Source organism: Acomys minous (genome assembly GCF_964271855.1).
Source record: "Acomys minous genome assembly, chromosome: 5".
In the NCBI taxonomy this organism is placed as follows: Eukaryota; Metazoa; Chordata; class Mammalia; order Rodentia; family Muridae; genus Acomys; species Acomys minous.
The window spans coordinates 64,828,319-64,838,602 of record NC_140494.1 but is presented as its reverse complement, the minus strand read 5'-3'; the positions used below and the strand labels follow the sequence as shown (position 1 = coordinate 64,838,602).

Below are 10,284 nucleotides of genomic sequence, written 5' to 3'. Positions count from 1 at the left end.
TGAGACATTATTTTTTATAATTATAGGAAAGAATGGTACACAATCTTTGTGTAAACCTTTTCGTTATCTACCTATTTGAAATAATAAAAGTGTTATCCCTAAAACTGTATGTGGTTCAATCCTTTTGAAGTATGAGTTCTTTGCATTTATCATAATAGATTTTTTCCTCTGATAGTAACAAGTACGTTATTCATTGACTTTGTTATATGGTTGTATAGGAGGATACTTCTCCCTGAAGCAACATGGGCTTTTCCTCTACGTACATATTACGTGGATTCCACACTTAAGCTGTGTCCATCCTATCTAAGTCACAATTAAAGAAGATACCTTGGGCTACACATCAGTGCCAACACCCTCACTTAGGATGACTGTTTCTAGTTCTATCTACTCATCTGCAAATTTTATGATTTCACTTTTCTCAGTAGATTAATAATATTTGAAACTCTATTGTGCCATATTTTCATTATTTGCTCATTATGTGGCATAGAGCTGGGGTGTTCTAATGTCTGGGTATGATATGTAGTGCTGTAATGAACATGGGTGAGTACACATTTCTGTCATAAGATGTAGAGTCCTTTGAGGTTATGCTCAATAGTGGTAGAGTGGGATCTTGTGGTATATCTGTTTTCTTCGTTCCGAAACACCTCCACATTGAATGACACAGTAGATTGACTTCCAACAATAACCAACACGTCTTTCCCTTTTCCCATCATGCTTGCTATCATTTGCACTCACTTATATTAGTAATCTCAAGTATCCTAACTGCAATAAGGTAAAATCTCAAAATATGGTTAATTTGCATTTACTTCATCCCTAAATTGAATGCTTAAGATCGAAAGCTTCCCCTCATGGGGAAAAGAAGACAGATCTATTTATGCATTCCAATAGCAGAAATAAGAAGATGCTTTCAATTTTCTGAATATTATTATCGTAAATAGGCATAGAGAAAAATAAAAAAATAAGTTAAAAAATAGGCATAGAGTTCATAAAATATTATTGCCCGCTTATGTTAACTTTATCATAAACATTTTTCTCACATTTTAAATTATAGTGAATCTTGATTAATTGACCTAAGAGAGGTGGGACACTGAGATTTCTTAAGCTGGAGGAACACCACTCATGAAACCACACTGTTGCTACTCTGTTTCTCCTGAGAGATCACCTTTCCAATCAAGCCTAGGTTTGGGGTATGCTGGAAGAAACACCAGGCATGGATCACCTAAAACTGCAGAATGAAAAAGAGAAGACAGAATCTCAGAGCTTCCTTTAGGCTCACACTAATCTGTATATTTCAGGGAGAAAGAGTGTACCAGTCACAAAATGGGTCTCTGTGTCCTGCACCCATATTAGTCATGCCGTGCCTCCTCTCCATCACCAGGGGTCAACGCTGGTATGTTGGAAGCTCCAAATGGACAGGAGCACACCTATAGACACAAGGCCTTGCCTTCCTCCTGGGTCAGAGAGGAAGTTCCCTGCCAGGAGAGGAGATGCTACCCTTTGTATTATCCTTTGGCCTTTAAGATTCTTGTGAAGGGGTCAGCAAGATCCCAGTGTTCCTATGGGCAAAAAAAAAAGTGTGTCACATTCTGAGTGACTATGCCTCCCTCAGGTAATCTCACGCCCAGCACAGCCTTGTGTGGTATCCAGGTATTTCTGGTCAAACTGTTTATGAGCCTCTTCTAAAGAGTTTCAAACACATTATGAAAGGACCACGAGCAGAACAGACTTACTGCAATAACAGGCGGCCTTCAAGGTCCTGAGAGATAGAATGGCCTCTTTCGCAGGTTCTTCTCCTCATTTAATACATTGGTTATACCTTGCCCAAATCAATGGGTGGACAATGGTTAGGTTTAGGAAGTCCTAAGAAGGATATGGTTCCTCTGTGGAAGGGCAATCTTCTGACACAGGGTCTCACAGGATAGATTAGGCTGGTCTGAGGCTAAGGTGATCTCAGGTGTTAACCACCAAGATGGGGACCATGATGTTTATTCATTTGTCTTTTTTCTCTCTTCCTTTTTCTTTCTTTCTTTTCTTTTTTCTTTTTTTATTTTACAGGGTTTTGCTATATATGCAAAGTCTCCTAAAACTCATAATCTTCTTGCCTTTATTTCCAAAGTGCTGGGGGTTATGTATTAGGCTCCAGGTGCCAACTGAGGTCTGGCTCCTTTTCTCAATTTTTATGGGCTTCTAAAAGCCTGAGCCTTGTTCTGGCAATATGAGTTAGAGGGTAAAAACAGTTGCTGTCAAACCTAATCAACTCACTTAAGTACCCTGTGTTTATTTAATTGAAAGAAAAAACAAAACCATAACTTCAGGAATATGTCCACTGAACTTTATCAATGTGCTGTTTTCCCTGATGCTCACACACACAAACACAGAGACACACACACACTGAGACACACACACACACACACACACACACACACACACACACACACACATACACACACACAGAGAGAGAGAGAGAGAGAGAGAGAGAGAGAGAGAGAGAGACAGACAGACAGACAGACAGACAGACAGAAAGACAGAAAGACAGAGATACAGAAAGAGACAGATACAGAAAAGGAGAAAAAAATCAAATTTTTAATGAAATTAAAATACGCACAACTAAATAATCTCACCAAGCCATATTATTAAATTTTCCCACCCCTAAATCTTTCCCCAGTTCTCAGCTCTTTTCTCTCCTGCAAGGTATGCAGATAATGGCTTCAAGCTTCTTCAGCAAAGAAACCTCATCTGGAGGAATCAGTCTTTTTCAGAGGAAATTCAAATTTCATGGAATCTATTATTTTACTAGATGTTAGACTAAGGAAGACATAAATATCTCTTTAGACTATCCTTATTGTTACCAGGGAGGGTGGGACCAATGGGGAGGGGAGAGAGGTGGCTACAATCAGAATGTAGAGTGAATAAAGAAGAAAGAAAATAAAGAATATCCTTATTCCTAACATGCAGGCAGGTTACATGGATCACATAGTGGGGAGGAGGAGCTTGGAGCTCCAATTGGAAACCAGCAAGTGGTGGTCCTGTAGGGTGCTGTCACTGACACCTACATCTAATTGCAAAAAAAAAAAAGATCTGGAGTGGCTGATCCACCACAGCTGAGTGGATACAGAGACCACAATAGGTGCCAACTTGTCCTCAGATCCTTTGCTTAGCATCCAACGCTCCATGCCTAACACCTCATCCATACTCTACAGCTCTTTGTAAACGACTGATTTCCCTAGGCTTTGATTGACTTCTATTTGAGTCACAGGTTCCCCTGACAACAAGATCAGTATCATCAGGAGTAGCCACTGCTCAGGGCTCATAACTGAGTGTTTTGCAGGCATCCAGGAAGCACACAAGTCAGTCTTCATGCCTGCAAGTCCCTTTTTTATCCTTACAGTACACATAAACTCCAGCAGGCGCATCCCTGGTAGGTTTTCTTCTAGACTCCTATAGCTGCCTACTCACTGCATGTGAGATAAACCCAGTGCTGTGGCTTTGGTCAAGTGGTCAGCCACTTTTTAAAGACTTGTCAGTTTCTCTCCTGATAATTTTTTGGACTCCTCCCTGGTTTTGTGGAGATTTGGGCTGAAGAACATTTTTAAACACCAAGCCTTAGTTTCTGATGCTATCAATCTTATATTTCTTCTGGGTTGTCAGGGCAGCTTTAATTATGAACTTTGGATCAACCGTTCATACTTTACTGCTATTAATGACATGCTCAAGGGGCTGAATAGATGGTTCAATCCATAAAAGCACTGGCTGCTTTTTCATAGGGCCTAGCTTTGATTCACACCACCCAAAAGATAGCTCACAACTATCTGTAGCTTTAGTCACATGGATCAGACACACCGTTCTGGCCTTTACTGATAACCTGGCATGGACTTGGTATGCACAGTGACAAAACTTATGCCCCTAAATTAAATCAATTTAATTACAAAATAATATGTCCAGCTGGGCAAGGTGGCACTCACCTTTAATCCCAGCACTTGGGAGGCAGAGGCAGGTGGATCTCTGAGTTCGAGGCTAACCTGGTCTACAAAGCAAGTCCAGGACAGCCAGGACTGTTACACAAAGAAACCCTGTCTCGGAAAAAAAAAATGTGTACGTGAAGAAAACCTTTTTTACAATATAGAATCACACGTGCAGGTGTCTTTTCACCATTTGCATATCTCCTGCACTCAGAGACCAGAAGGATGTGTCAGATACTCTGGACTAGGTAACACAGGTACATCTGAGCCACCAGATGTGGGTGCCAAGAACCCAATTTGGACAAGCAAGAGAAGCAAAATTACTAGCTCTCCATTTCTTAAATATGTCATTATAATGTAAAAAATTAAGGTGTTCAACTACTTCTTTGTCTCCTGTCTAAGTCCCTCCTAGATAGTTGTTGAAAGCATCAATGGATTTTTATTTCTCTGTGAATAGACTTTCCACGTTGCTTCCTATTTTCATTGTTAACACATTTCACTATTTTTTTAAAGATTTATTTATTTATTTTATCTGAGTGCTCTATCTGCATGTACAACTTCATGCCAGAAGGGGGCATCAGATTACAGTACAGATGGTTGTGAGGCACCATGTGGTTGCTGAGAGTTGAACTCAGGACCTCTTGGAAGAGCAGACAATGCTCTTAACCCCTGAGCCATCTCTCCAGCCCCATTTCACTCTTTTTAATTAAGTAATTTTATTCACTTTTCATTCCAATCATAGCCCCTTCTGTCCTCTCCTCCCAGTCCCTGACTCTTTCTTCGTCCATCCCTTCCCTATTCTTCAGGAAGGAGAGCCACCTCAACCCACTACAGCTCATCACGTCACATCAGGACTAAAAGCCACCTCTCCCCCTGTGGCCGGGTGAGGCAGCCCTGCAAGGGTTAAGTAATCAAAGAGCAGGCAACAGAGTCCATGTCAGAGACAACCCCTAGACACCTTATTAAGGAGACCCCACATGAAACCTGAGCTGCCCATTTGCTACATACGTGTAGGGGCTTAGGTCCAGTCCAGGCATGGTCCTTGGTTAATGCATCAGTCTCTGCAAGATCCAAGGGTCTGGTTAGCTGGCTCTGTTGGTCTTCTTGTGGAGCTGCTGTCCCCTCCAGGACCTGCTCTTCCCCCCACCCCTTCCAAAGACTCCCTAGGCTTTTCCCAATGTTTGGCTGTGAGTGTAAGTGTCTGATGTGATGCGATGTTGGATGGAGCCCCTCATAGGGCAGGCATGCTGGGCTCCTGTCTGCAACCCTAGTAGCTTATTGTTATAGTATCAGGAGATGGCTGTCTCCCATGGGGTGGGTCTCAGACTGGGAGCAGGCAGTTGCTGGACATTTTGGAATCTTTTAAAGATAGAAATCCCTACATAGCCATGGCTGTCTGGGAACTGTCTATGTTGACAAAGCTGGCCTCAAACTGAGACAGACTGGCTTGCCACTGTCTCCAAGGTGCTAGGATTACAGGCATGCACCTCTAAACTCCGTGGAGATATATTTTTAAAAGACCTATCTTTGAATCAGAGAAGAAAAGGATTAAGATTTTAAAGGGAACTATCATTGTTTTATTGAACAGTAATAGTTCCTGAGGTTGTGTAATAACAATTTAATCTGGCAAATCATTTCATATGTTCTCTTCAACTTGGTTATTTTCTTTGATTTGTTAATTTCACCCATTTAAAAAAATGTTTATGTTCATACACTGTGCCATGGTGTGCATGTGGCAGTGAGAGGACAACTTCCTGTTCTCTATTATCTACTTCCTGTTCTCTATTATCAACTTCCTGTTCTCTTTTATCTACTTCCCCTATGTGAGTTCTAGAGATGAAACCCAGGGAGCAGTTTCATTCAAGTGAACTCATTGGCCATTATGTGGATTTAAAAATTATTGATTTATGTGTCTGTGTGTGTGAGTGTGCATCTGCCACATCCCAAGCCTAGAAATAAGAGAAAAATATGTAAAAGTAACATGAGTCTTCCAGAGATTGAACTCAGGTTATCAGGTTTAGCAGCAATTTCACTCACTGAGACAATTCTCTGGCATACATTTGCGGTTCTGTGAAATTTTATAAGCAAGTGTTTACTCCTAAGAATAAACTAACAGACTCCAAAAATTTAGCAATATATCATCTTCACTTGCAAATAGGATTTATTATTGAAATCATCCTGTTTTTCTCCATCATTAGGTGACAATATGCTTAAAATCCAACAAGAAAACAGTAGTTTATCATAAATCTTCATTCGTGCCATATGAAGAATGCCATCTAATAATAATTCATAGGGATTCTATAGCCAACAAGAAGCATTGTCTATGCCTAGACATTCATGTCTCAGCCAGTCTTGGAGCTATTCCCATATAGTGAGATTAGTAATATAAGTTACCTTCTTGTTCGGCAATTTAAATTCTTCACATGCTGACTGTATCCCCCTCCCTCGTCCTCTCTCACTCCCTCCTCCCCTAACATCTGACCTCAGTCTACCAAGTCTCATCTGCACTACCTGTAACCTCTTCCCTGCCAGAGGGAAGTGATCAGAGTTTGTTGGCAAGAGTCCATTACCCAAGTAGTCCCTACTCTCCATATTATAGGATCCACAAGGAGACTCTGCTACTACATCTGAGCAGAGGGTCTACGTCCACATCATATATGGCCCTTGGTTGATGTATCTGTCTGTTATTGTAGTGTAGTTATCCTGTATTATGTGGCTAATATCTGCTGATGAGTGAGAATATACCAGGTGTGTCTTTCTGGGTCTGGGTTACCTCACTCAGGATGATCTTTTCTAGCTCCATCCATTTGCCTGGAAATTTCAAGATTTCCTTCTTTTTAATAGCTGAATAGTATTCCACTGTGTAAATGTACCACAGTTTCCTTATCCATTCTTCAGTTGAGGGCCATCGAGGTTGTTTCCAGATTCTAGATATTACGAATAAAGCTGCTATGAACATAGTTGAATAAATGTCCTTGTTGTATGGTGGAGTACCTTTTGGGAATACTCCCAGGAGTGGTATGGCTGGGTCTTAAGGTAGGATTATTCCCAATTTCCTGAGAAAGTACCAAATTGATTTCCAAAGTGGTTGCACAAGTTTCACTCCTACCAGCGATCCAGTAGTGTTCCTCTTCCTCCACATCCTTGCCAGCATGTGATGTCACCTGAGTTTTTTTTTATCTTAGCCACTCGGATAGGTGTAAGATGGAATCTCAGAGTCGTTGTGAGTTGCATTTTCCTCATAACTAGGGATGCAGAGCATTTCTTTAAGTGTTTCTCAGCCATTCGATAATCCTCTGTTGAGAATTCTCTGTTTAGTTCTGTACCTCATTTCTTAATTGGGTTATTTGGTTTGGTGGTATATAATTTCTTGAGTTCTTTATATATTTTGAATAATAGCCCTTTGTCAGATGTAGGGTTGGTGAAGATCTTTTCCCAGTCCGTAGGCTGTCGCTTTGTTCTGTTGACAGAGTCCTTGACCTTATAGAAGCTTTTCAGTTTCATAAGCCACTGGACAAAATGTTTTCACTTCTACCACAGACAGAATTCTGCCTTAAAAATGGGCAAGATTGGATGCAAGTAGAGTCCATGGCTTAATTCCATCAGGACAGGGTAAGCAAGTTTCCAACAGTTCCTGCATCACAAATATGTCTGTCAGATGTGTTGGGCAGGAAGGCTGAAGATGCTGCTTCAATGTTATCGAGAGTTTTGGGTGACTGCTCAGGTAGCACACTGTCTCTGTCATTGTCTCATTTGGAAAGCTACTAGCCTGCACTCCCTGTAAACTCGGGTAATTAATTTTATTCCTTCTCAAGTCTCTCATGAGGTTGAAGACCAGATAGTTAAGTTTTACAATTAACCATAGTCATTTAGGGGTTAAGATGTTTTTAGGTGTAGACAGATGTTTTAAGTTAATAATGATGAGATATGATATTGATTTACATTCAGAATTTTAGATGCACTAGGTAGGAAAGATGTTTTCTTCAAGGCTGCCAAATACAAATAGCCAAAACACTAAGAATGTAACATTTACATAATTCCTGATTGTTTCATGGTTCTTCATGCTGTAGTTTATTGTATATATGTGTAATAATATAAATGTATATGTAAAAAGCAAATATTTAATAAAAATGGAAAAACAGTAATTTACTGATTTAATGTTTCCACTAATCTTATTTGAGCATCACTGTGATGGCTCAGTGATGGGAAACGTCTGTTGTATGCAAACTTGGCAACCTGACCTTGATCACCATATAAAGATGGTCAAAGTTGACCCCACAAATTTGTATTCCAGTCTGCACATATCTGTTAAGGCCTAAAAACCCATAATCATATTACACAGAAATACACATCAGAATTTTTAAAAATAAATGCCACTGCTGTTACATTATCTAGCATCTCCACATAATTCATTTAGAAGGCTGTACTTCAAGATGAAGTTCCAAATGGATAACTAATGGGAAAGTGAAGAATAATAGAACACCAAATAATATACACATTTTCATAACACATCTGGCTCTGTTGTGATACATATAATTGATTGCTGATTATGCTACCTCATTATGTCTCTACCAGATAGATGAAAATGCAAAGATTTAATTTACCATATTAAATACATTCACAGTTTCTCTCCAGTACGAATTCTTTCATGATAAAGAAGACTATAAACATGTAAAAATGCTTCATCATATTAAATACATTCATGGGGTTTTTTCTCCATTATGTATTTTCTTATGTCTTTGGAGATGACTATATTGTGAAAATGGTTTATCACATTGATTACACGTGTAAGGTTTCTCTCCGGTATGAGTTCTCTTATGTATTCGGAGACTACTATGGCTTGCAAAAGCTTTACCACACTGATTACACTCGTAGGGTTTCTCTCCAGTGTGTGTTCTCTTATGTATTTGGAGACTATTGTATTGTGAAAAGGCTTTATTACACTGATTACATTCATAGGGTTTCTCTCCAGTATGTGTTCTTTTGTGTATTTGGAGATTATTGTGTTGTGAAAAGGCTTTACCACATTGATTACATTTGTAGGGTTTCTCTCCAGTATGTGTTCTTTTATGTATTTGGAAATGACTGTATTGTGAAAATGCTTTATCACATTGACTACATTTGTAGGGTTTTTCTCCAGTATGTGTTCTTTTATGTATTTGAAGACTACTGTGACATGCAAAGGCTTTATCACATTGATTACATTTGTGGGGTTTCTTTCCAGTATGTGTTCTTTTATGCTTTTGAAGATTACTCTGATGTCCAAAGGCTTTATCACACTGATTACATTTGTAGGGTTTCTCTCCAGTATGTGTTCTTTTATGTACTTGGAGACTATAGTGAAATGCAAAGGCTTTAAGACATTGATTACATTCATAGGGTTTCTCCCCAGTATGTGTTATTTTATGCTTTTGGAGATAACTGTATTGTAGAAATGTTTTATCACATTGATTACATTCATAGGGTTTCTCTCCAGTGTGTGTTCTTTCATGCCTCTGAAGAGCACTATGATGTGCAAAGACTTTATCACATTGATTACATTTGCAGGGTTTCTCTCCAGTGTGGATTCTTTCATGCCTTTGAAGATTGTTGTGATATGCAAAGTCTTTACCACACTGATTATATTCATAGAGAATCTCTGTAGTATAAATTCTTAGACACCTGTAAATTAATTGGTACATGTGAGAACTTTTCCACATTCATTATCCCAATGTATCTTTTTATATGTATGTATTAATTTCACAATTTGGTCTAATTGTAAAGAAGAATCAAATCTTAAGGTTTTATCAATATGTTTGCTTTCACAGTTTCCCCCTTTATGGACTGTTTTGCATCTTTGAAGATTCTTAGGATGGTAAGACCATTTATGACATGACTTACATTATAGCATACTTGTCTTTATTAGGTTTTTTACATATTTGAAGGAAACTGGAAGAACTCAGATTTACCACACTGATTGCAATTATAAATTCTCACATAGTGTGAGTCATACAACATTTGTAAAGTGAGACAGGAGAAACAGAAGGACTTCATATTTCTAGTACTCATAGGGATTTTCCAGTGTCAGCTTAATCTATTAATAATCCCCCACTTTGAGTAAGCCTTCTGAATGTGATACAACTTTTCAAGTAATTTGTTACTAAATACTAATTAGTTTATTAAAGAATGAAACATATATACAGTTTAGTCACTTATCATGCTTTCTGCTATACACATGTATGGGATATTTTATAATGCAGTGACTTATGATGATGTGCATATTGACCTCATTTGGGAAGAGTGGACACTGATGGATCTGTTTCTAGAAAAGTCTCTAAAAGATGGG

General features: G+C 38.9%; 1 pseudogene across 1 annotated transcript; it reads right to left on the bottom strand.

Annotated features, from left to right (window-relative positions):
• Positions 1-8,690: 8,690 nt before the first annotated feature.
• LOC311597487 lies at positions 8,691-9,420 on the bottom strand (annotated as a pseudogene). The gene is made up of 2 exons: positions 8,902-9,420; positions 8,691-8,708 (listed from the first exon to the last, which is right to left on the bottom strand). The product of its transcript is annotated as an uncharacterized misc_RNA (transcript).
• Positions 9,421-10,284: the final 864 nt, after the last annotated feature.